We start from the raw sequence: 9,763 nt of genomic DNA on the forward strand, positions 1-9,763 counted from the left end.
CTTAACTGACTTACCTTCTACTACTCAAGATCACCATCTTAAAAACCTAGGTATTTCAAAAGGACTGGGAAGATAAATGCCACCTATGATCACTTACGAACTATATTATTATAATGAGATTGTGGGAAGCCTAGCAACTGGTACTCCAAAAACAACACCCAACCAGGGCCATTTTAAGATGCTCCCCACAAGGGGATCGTTCATCCTGGAAAAGGCAGGGAAATGGACGTCTGACATCCCCAACCCAACAGAGTACAGAAAAGCAATTCTAAATCCAAGGAACATCTAGTGTCTGCTCTCTACTGAAACTACAAACAAGGAGGGCCAGTTACTGTCAATAGGGCTGGTGGTTTCTGTGAGACAAGTGCCAGTCCCATAAGGAAACTGGACCAAGAGCCGCCAAACTTGTTTTGCAAAAAGTATCAGATTGTGGCAATTGTCATTACTTTCAACTTGGTTTGATGTTAGTTCAGGCTCCTATACAAAATCAACTGAAATCACAGCCCTCTAGACATTCACTGATGTTTTAAAATTGCTGTTTATATTCCACTAAGATTTTAAAATTGAGGAAACTCAGACTGAAGTTCTGGGGAAAAGTTCCACTGAACATAGTAAGACTTATTTCTGAGCAAATAGGCACAGGAAGAAATGCAGAAATATATACTTTATCTTGGTGAAATAAAGCACCATATTATGAACACCTGCCTTACTGGATTGGATCCAGCTTAGAGCTTCCACAAGTGCAGAGACTTTCAAGCATTACTTTCTGAGCACCCCCGCCCACAGTAGCCTGAAATGCTGCTCCTTGAGCGGGGGGAGACACCCACAAAAATGCTGTACTGGATCCAACACAGTGTTTTCATACTCTTAATTTCTACCAACAACTTTTTACATGTAGTTTGAGAGAAGCCACACTTACAGACGAACAACTCTTGTATTTCCTGAGTGGGGGGAGGGAGAACCAGTCTAAATTATTTAATTTAATCCCAATGTACCAGGAAATATGCACATCATCTGTCATTTGAAAGCACCTCAAACTGAATATATTGTATATCTTCCAGCCTATCAAAATTCACAGCATCCCATTTTCCACCCTTGTGTCAAGAAAAATAAAGCAAAGCATTTTGAAATTGAAACTGTAACATATGTAGCATGTCCTATTGTTGCAAAATTAGAAATTTCTAGTGATCGTGGGCTTTTACACCCAACAACTTTGGCATTGTTTATTGAAATGTCCTTGATATTGATTGTACTAATCTCACACTATGTAATCTGTCTTGAGTCTCAGTAAGAAAGACGGACTATAAATGACATAACTAAATATAAATGACATAACTAAATAAATATACAACTTACACAACAGCTAGCATGAGCATTCACATCAACTCTCTGTGTAGAGTACCTTTTTAAAGATACAGAGGACCACAGGTATGCATATAATTATTAAGCCTCCAATCAACCTTCTCTTCCTAGATCAACTTAAGTATGTAAACAAGATGTAGTGAAACTATTCATGACCCAATAACATTATCTTGTCTTATGTGTTTGTATATATAGATACTCTTAAAGATGAATAGGGGACTACAAAGACGGTTTTCCAAATTCTTATTACCCAAATTACTTATTATTTATAATATAAATGCATAAAATTAGACATATGCCTAGCTTTCTTCTTTAGCCATAATAGTTTTAAAATACATCACATCATAAACAAGTTTAAATGGCTCTGCAGATGGAAAGAACATCACCTCCTGATGAAGTTTTGTTTGCAAGAGATCTCTGAGAACTGCTATTGTATTAACATTTATCTGATGCAATATATTAAAATGCATTGGTTTACGGGAAAGTTGAGGGATTTGGAATTACTTATCTTCTTATTTTCACTTAATTGTATGTTTGGTACACTACCAACTGCAAGCTGAGCCCTTGGACCACCCACTTCGGCCTCAGTTTCCACATATGTAAACCAGAGAAAGACATGACACTACAATCAACCATGTGCTATTATTTTTATATTTATAAATTCACTTAAACAGCTGTGAAGTCCATGGAGAGGCAGGCTCTACATTGAAGCATCTCTTTAGGTAGGGGAGCTTGGATTTCACATAGCAGCATACAGTGCAACTCAGGAGTTGTTTTCTAGAGAGCGATTCTCCTGTATGGTACAAGTGCTTACATGCCTGGGCCTGTATGATCAGTGATACATCCAGTCATGGAGAGCCATGACCAAAGAGCAGCCAGCCTGAGGGACCTCTGGTACAAAGGAGAACAAATGTGTATCCAGAATGTTACCAGGAAGATGCACTGCATCATTTCCCTCACAATCTCCTTTCCCAGCTCATTTCTAGGTAACTTCAGACAGGGCAGGCAAATGGCTGCTTCCAAGATTTACCAGCCATTCTGAAAACTATCCAATTGGCTTAGAAGGGAACTGCCATAGTACTGTCCTTGTTGCAACTATTAGTACACTATCACTCTTACTTATGACAGACAATAAGAAGCCCCTCCCTCAGGCCCTCTCGTTTTAGTTCTCTTGCCCTCTGGGTCTCACCGCTCCCTTATTTTCTTTGTTAATCCATTAACACTGTAGGTCAGTTGTCCAAAACTAATCAGAACTAGATTGAGGTGTTTATGATTAATATATGGTGTAGCTTGTTCTATCCAACCCCACCTAGGACTTTAAAAAACTCTTTTAAGTTGTTTATTCTCTTCCCACCATCAAGCACTGCATCTGTGCTTCCTCCCCTTCCCCCAATTAGGAAATGTGCCATTTTACATGTAGCTCTCCTCAGTAAAATATAGCTTATACACGCAATGAATCTACAAAAGCATTCATCTTTACTCACGTAGCCAACAAGCGAGAAATACAGCATTACGCAAATCACACACAAAAGTAATTAATTAAGGAAATGTGTTTGTGCAATCCGTAAGTTGTCAACACTGCTCTCCTACGGCCTAGGTAAAAGTTTTTCAACAAACAGCCAAAGTATAATTCTCTTGCGCTCCCTCTGGCTGGCCATACGCTAGAAGAAGAAATCCTCTTTTAAAATATTTCTGCTCCAACTTAAATTTAAAAATAAACTGGGGGAGCACATGAAATCTTAATACATGGGAGACAAACAAGATTACATAAACTATTCTTTACACAGACATATCTGTCCTAGTCTAGTTATCAATATACTGTCTATTGTACACTGAAGCCCTCTTGGCAGAAGTGCAGACTGTGATCACAGTTACAACCAACTGGGGCATACAAAGTGTAAGGCAAAAAAGAAATACTAATCTGTTACAGGCCACTGACTTCAAAACTTCGAGTAAAACTGGCATTGGAGCAGAAAACAAAACTTCCCAAAACGCTCCGTGACTTGTTCCAAATGAGAACTGTAGTATTTTTCTTTAAGTTTCCTTGGACTTCCCCCCCTTCCTCAAAGTCTGCTGAGTAGGGAAACTTGCCCCCAGAACGAAGTTACCCCAGGAAGCTCTAAGGATACAATGTCTGTCTCCACAGGAAAACAAGCCATGGCCCAAAGGAGTGAAACTCGGGAACTGAGGGTGAAGAAAGAGAATAGGGATTTCCTCCTAGTTCCCCTGTCTACCACCACCAACTATATGGGCGGGAGAGAGTCGGGGGGGGGGGGATACGTTAATGGCCAGGGGGCGGGGAAACGGCGTCGTGTCGCCCCCCCCCCTTCCCGGCTCCAGACAAGCGAAGAGGGGCGCGCGACAGAGGCTAATCTTTTCCCTCCCTCCTTGAAGAGTCTCCAGGAGCGGAGGGCCGGGAGAGAATAGAGAGAGTAAACGGGCGCCTGCTTGCTTACTTACTTCGTCCGAGAGAGGGTGGGTGGTGGTCCCGCTTGTACAGCCGGTTGAGGCTCTGGTTCGGTTCGGCAAGAGCGTGACAGGGCAGCGGGAAGGCGGCGAGGGGGGAGGCGCGGCTGCTTGGCTTAGGAATCCGCCGCACACGGGACAGAGGGAGCCGGGAAGAGCGCAAGAGCGACGGGAAAGTTTGTGCGAAGGAGGGAGGAGCAGAAACTTGGAAAGAGAGAGAGAAAGAGGGAGGGAGGGAGAGCAGGAGCAGCCCCCGCCCTTCGCGCCGACGGACAGCCTTCTCCGCCACTGGGGGAGGAGGCCTCCCTCTCTGCCGGGGGAGCCGAGCCCTCGCTCGGAAAGGGAGCCCTTTACTGGAAAGGTTGGAGCGTTCTGGTTAACCCGCTCCCCCTCAGAGGCGGGGGTGCTGGTTAGTGGATCGGGGCTAGCGCGCCCCTTTGTTAAGCATGATTCCAGTTTCGCCCTTGGGAGGAATACTTGAGCGTAGCAGTTCGGAACGCTGGACTTCGAGCTGGAAGTTCGAGGTTCAAATCCCGCCTCAGCTCTAAACCCGCTCTAAAACATTATTGTTGTGCCACTTCAGACCAGTCAGATAGTTTACTTGGCAGGGTTGTTATGGAAGGCGGACATCACCCGCAAGCTCCCTTGGCTGAAGGGTGGGTTTAGCATCTTTCAAAAAATGGGATCCCTGTGAATGTTTACTGCTGAGGTTGCAGTCCTATACAAGCTTCATTTGACGTGACTTCCCAACAAACAAGCGCTGGGTCCGACTATTAAAGAGGGCAGGGGTGGCTATGGAATGAACTTTCTTTTCCCCGAAGAAGGAGAATCAGTAGGATAAGGGTGCATAATATTTTTCTCACGGGATGAGCTTGTTGCCCCTGTCGTAGGAACTGCAACAATGCAGGCATGCCCTGAGCACTGGAGGTCCGCCTGGACAGGCATAACCTGTCTGGAACAGGTTGGACGGGTGGCGATTGCCTGCTATCTTCTACCCCCAGGGAGGAGAGGAGAGGCAAGACCCGCTTGCTTGTACTTGGTTTGGGGGAACAGCCTGCTTGGGAGTTGGCCGGAGTTGGAGGCGGCGCTCCACAGCAGCCCCTGCCCTGAATCACAGCCGCTGCACTCTGTTGCTGTTGATGTCACCAGGGAAGGAGCGGCTCCGGCTGGATCCAGCGCAGCCACCCAGCGGCTCTGCTCTGGCCTTCCAAGTCCCGGTGCTCAGCCTCCCGCGGCAGCGCCTCCTGCAGGTCCCGAGCCCTGGCCGCAGCGCGCCGCCTCCCCACAACCATTTAATTGCAGCCAACGAAGCCGCAGTCAACAATAGAGGAAGTCGGTCAGACTTCGGAAAGCAGATTTTCTTCCGCCCTTCGCCAAGAGGCGGTCTGCAAGGAAACGGACGCGACAACCGCGAAGAGTCGCCGACTCCGGCTATAGCCGGACTCTGCATCAAGCTAAAGCACGGCAAGCCTTATTTCTTCTCCGCCGAGCGCCAACTCGCCATCGACCATGCAGCATTGCTAAACGGAGGCGTTTAAACAAACAAACCAGAAATTAATCCCACACTTAATCCAGCCCGTTAAAAACCAGGCTAAACTAGGAAGGCTGACAAAGATTCGAGAAAATATTCGGGTTTGGACAGAGTTTATCGGTGGCTGCGATGGGCCATAGAAAAATTCCAAAAACAACAGTAATGTTACGCCTTTCTTTTCGGACCAACCAAAATATACCAAGTAGAAATCTTTTGAGTGCTACAGACCATAACTCTTCTTCAGGCTGACTGTTCATTGGGGGAAAGGGGGAGGATGGAGGGAGCAGATTTTTCTGGGCATGGTAAAGACTGTTCAGTTTGAAGAGCCATAAAATGGAATAAAACAAGTTTCTGATACTATTTTGGGTTATTTATTAGTCATTATATTTTCAGCTGAACAGCTTCCAGTTTTGCTGCTGCTGCTCAGCATGGCAATCTGATACTATCTAGCCATGCCTTGGGCCTACTGAAGTGAGCTAAGCATCCTACAGATATCCTACAGGATGCAGACAAAGAGGCCTTAATAATACCATGACCTAGAAAATGTGTTTGGCGCTCTTTTTTGTTTTAACAGCCACCTTGATGAAGAGTTCTGGAGACCTCAAGAGCTTGCGCAATGTGTTATTTGTTTAGTCTGAATAAAAGGCATTACATAGCTTTTGGCTTGGGATAATACCACAATAAAATTGCAGCATTTTAAAGATAACCTGTAAAATATGTCCTACCTGCTTTACTGCCCTGTTTTCTGTACTCGTTCCCTTTGCTCCTCCAACTCTAGCATCCTAAAGGCTCCTCCTCTGCCCATTCCCTCTTGGTGTGTCCTGTGGCTGGAATTCTGTCCTGGATCATCTGAGACATAACGCCTGTCCTCAAAACCCACCTCTCCTGAAACCTATGGCATAATTCATTGGACCTCACCCTTCGTTTCAAAGAAAGCTTAAGAGTGCTACCGTCTTTGTTAACATTTACTCTGGTTACCTTTGCCTCTCCAATCCATTTATCTGTTGTTTCCCCCATTGTAGAAATTTAGATGGCAGTCTCCTTCACAAGAGGCCTGTCTTGCTTATATTATTCTGTCACAAATGCCTTTATTTGCACTATATAAACAAAATCTGAACTTCCTGTAAATGTCTGATTGGCCATTATTGGAAACAGAATGCTTGATTAGATAGGGTTTGGTCATTTTGCACTCTGAGCCACTTTTCAGGAGTAGGTTTTGATGTGTTTATTCTGGGGCAACTTTTTGCTTTCAGGCATCCCTTTTCATGTATCTACTGCTCTGTTTCCTACCACTGGTCTCAGCTGTTATAGTTTCCAGATTTTAATATATGAGAAGTTCACAAAATAAATTAGTCCACTTCCTGTCCTGCATTAACATTTATTCATGCGCACAAATATTACAGGAGAGAGTCAAACTCAAAAGAGGTTTTTTGGACATTATGTGAGAATGCCTTATGTACTCTGCAATCTTGCTCCAATGGTAGATGGCAGAATAAAATCCCATCAGCATTCATAATAATTCAACATTAATAATAAATCTACGGGGATTAAAATAGTGGTATCAACCTATATATTATAAAACTACAGTTTTCTGTTATTTTGTTGTTTGTCAGGAAGCATTTCATAAAACATCCCGTATCACCATGCAGGTTTAAAATATATTTTAAATCAAAATCTTTGTTGCCAATCACATGAAATTCTCTACAGTTCTTGCATAAATTCCCCCAAGAAATCTTTGACCTCATATTTAGTAAACTGGTCAATAAATGCCTAATTCTTGACAAGTTATGAAAACAATAAATAACAAACAAAAACACACACGCAGTTTGATCAGTATATCAGTCTGGGATTTTATTGTGGGTAGGAAATCCAGGCTATATATCACCTAGTGAATGCATGCAAAGTAAGTTTTTTCAATCTATGCTGTGGCTGTGTTAAGGTAGGATGTGTCTATGTGGCTGAAAGCCTATGAACATCCTCCCTAGGTATTCAAGAAAAGTGCCTTATTTATGGAGAACGGATCTGGAGCTGTGACGCCTGCTGTCAAAGTCAAGAATTGGTACATCTGGCAAATTTTCTGAGCTGTGAATTGGCAATTCCTCTATCCAGATCTTGCCTGGGTGGTCTTAGGCAAGCCACTGAATCTTAGCCTCGACCTGGTATCTACAGTATGGAGATGATAATAAATCTCCACTCTACAGGGTTGTTGTAAGGATTATTGAGATAATTTAAATGTATAAATGTGCATATAAGTGCCTATCATAAGGGGTAAAATGGCAAGTTAAAACAGCCCAGAAGCAAGTCAGGGTGAGTGGTCCTTGCAGTGCTGTAAGCCGTCACTACAGGAGCCACTCTGCCCAGACTGGACCAATGGCATCGCTGATGGGTGGAGCCAGCAGATGAGCAAACGCCTATTGGTGGTCCCATGGACTGGGTCTGAATTGAGTGTCCCATGCAGCGCTAGTAGAGCTGCTTGGCTTGGGTTGCACCTTGCTGCCTGTGGCCCTCCAGGAACTTGCCCTGTAAGTTAAATGGCCAGGCCGCCCTTGATCTTCATCACCGTCTGATTCAGAATGAAATTTAAGCATTGAAGACTTGTCAGGGTGATCAGTCAGTATATGCTCCAGCTGCATATTATCAATTATGCACTAATCCCCAAGATGTGATTCAAAGACTGTATTGCAATATTAGTCTACATGTAATAGAGCAAAGATGTTGCTAACCCCTTTAAAAATAATTGGGATGAACAAGTGAAGCTGCCTTTTACTAAGTCAGGCCATTGATCCACCTCAGACACTATTGTCTGATTGGCTGTGGCTCTCCAGCGTCTCAGGCAAAGGAAGGTCTTTCTCAACACCTGAGATCCTTTAACTGGAGATGCCAGTGCTTAAAGCTAGGACCAATGAGCCATGCCCCTCCCTGGAAAAAGGTACCACTTTCCAAATAATTCCAGCAGAGTTTATATGGAATTTCAGCAGGCCCTTTGGTTGCAGAGACAGTCTTCTTACCAGGAAACAATGGAATGAACTGCTGAACACTCTGAGAAAGGAAAGTACATAACTTTTTTTAAAAAAAAAAAACTAACCAAATTTAAACTATTTTCTGCTGTAGCAGGAAATTGCTGTATGAGGTGAAGCAGTGTGGTGCTTTTAAGATAAATGTTCCCAGAATCATTTGATAAGGGAACTCTAAAGCATTATGTAAAATGACCCTAGGTTCTGGTAGGTAGTAGTGTTGGTCTGAAGTAGAACAGCAGGATTTGAGTCCAGTGGCACCTTAGAGATGAATAAGATTTTCAGGGTATAAGTCTTTGAGAGTCAAAGCTCCCTTCTTCAGATACATGTCTGAAGAAGGGAGCTTTGATTGTTAAAAGCTTGTACCTTGAAAATCTTATTAGTCTCTAAGGTGACACTGGACTCAAATCCTGCTAAATGGTATGAGACAGTGTGGCAGTTGTGTTGATCATCACCATTAATAGAACAGGCAATGTCCAGTTGGTGCTCATGACAGTTGCCCATCAAATTTCATGTAGCAGTCACAAACGTGTACATTTATTTCACAGTCTGGAGATCAATTATGTTTCCAAGCAGAACTTGACACACTTGAAGGCTTGGGAAATGTAACACCCCCAGCAACAGAAGTGATGGCTTCGGAGGATATCTCAGTTGTATGGAACAAATGAGTAACAATTGCACATTTTTATTCTGTGGGGTAGAGAAACATAATTTTGTAAAAAGACCCCAATTCCTATTGCCTTGAACCAAAGAGCAGACAAATCTTGTCCAATCTGCTTGAATTCCTGCAATTTTGCTTGCTGCTGTGCATCTCCACTGATTTTTTTTGTTATACCTGTCTGAAAGGAGAATCAGCACATCCACCCACTCCTCTGCTTACTCAGAAGACAAACGCTCCATATCCAACATGGTATTTCTAAAGCCACCTTTGTATGTGAGGCATTGAAGCCCTAGATCTTCTGGATCATTAAAGCAAGGAAAAGAACTTAGGAGGAATCATTGGCTTTGAGGCCCTTGTAAAAACAGGGGTGGCATCAAAGTTGCAATGAGTGGGTGTAGGAGAGGGAGTGGTTAGGATGGAGCTGTAGATATAACAAGATGAAGGAAGAAACAAGGTCAGAGCTTGTCAGAATAAAGAAATACAATAGAGTAGATATTTGTAGTACTACTACTTGGAATGGCAATCTCAACAGAAGAAAAGTTCAATGTTCTAAAACTGAAATAAAGATAATTTTAGGAATTTTTAGGTTTTCTCTTTATTAAATTGTAACTTGCATGATCCTTAAGGCTGGACCACATGAACAAATGTCCAATGGGAGCTGATACTTGTGGCCTGACTTGATTTATTTGTTTGGGGATTTGGCTGAAGGACTGTCTTTTCCTCTACTGC

At 43.3% G+C, this 9,763-nt stretch overlaps 1 protein-coding gene across 3 annotated transcripts in view; it reads right to left on the reverse strand.

The window, feature by feature from the left end:
- Positions 1 to 3,992, reverse strand: part of TEAD3 (TEA domain transcription factor 3) — a 92,338-nt gene extending 88,346 nt beyond the window's left edge. For all 3 annotated transcript variants that reach the window (XM_054980066.1, XM_054980067.1, XM_054980065.1), the window contains exon 1: positions 3,823 to 3,992. The gene's annotated coding sequence lies outside the window, so the exon portion shown is untranslated. The remainder of the gene's footprint in view (positions 1 to 3,822) is intronic.
- Positions 3,993 to 9,763: the final 5,771 nt, after the last annotated feature.

This window comes from Eublepharis macularius, chromosome 5 (genome assembly GCF_028583425.1).
Source record: "Eublepharis macularius isolate TG4126 chromosome 5, MPM_Emac_v1.0, whole genome shotgun sequence".
NCBI lineage: Eukaryota > Metazoa > Chordata > Lepidosauria > Squamata > Eublepharidae > Eublepharis > Eublepharis macularius.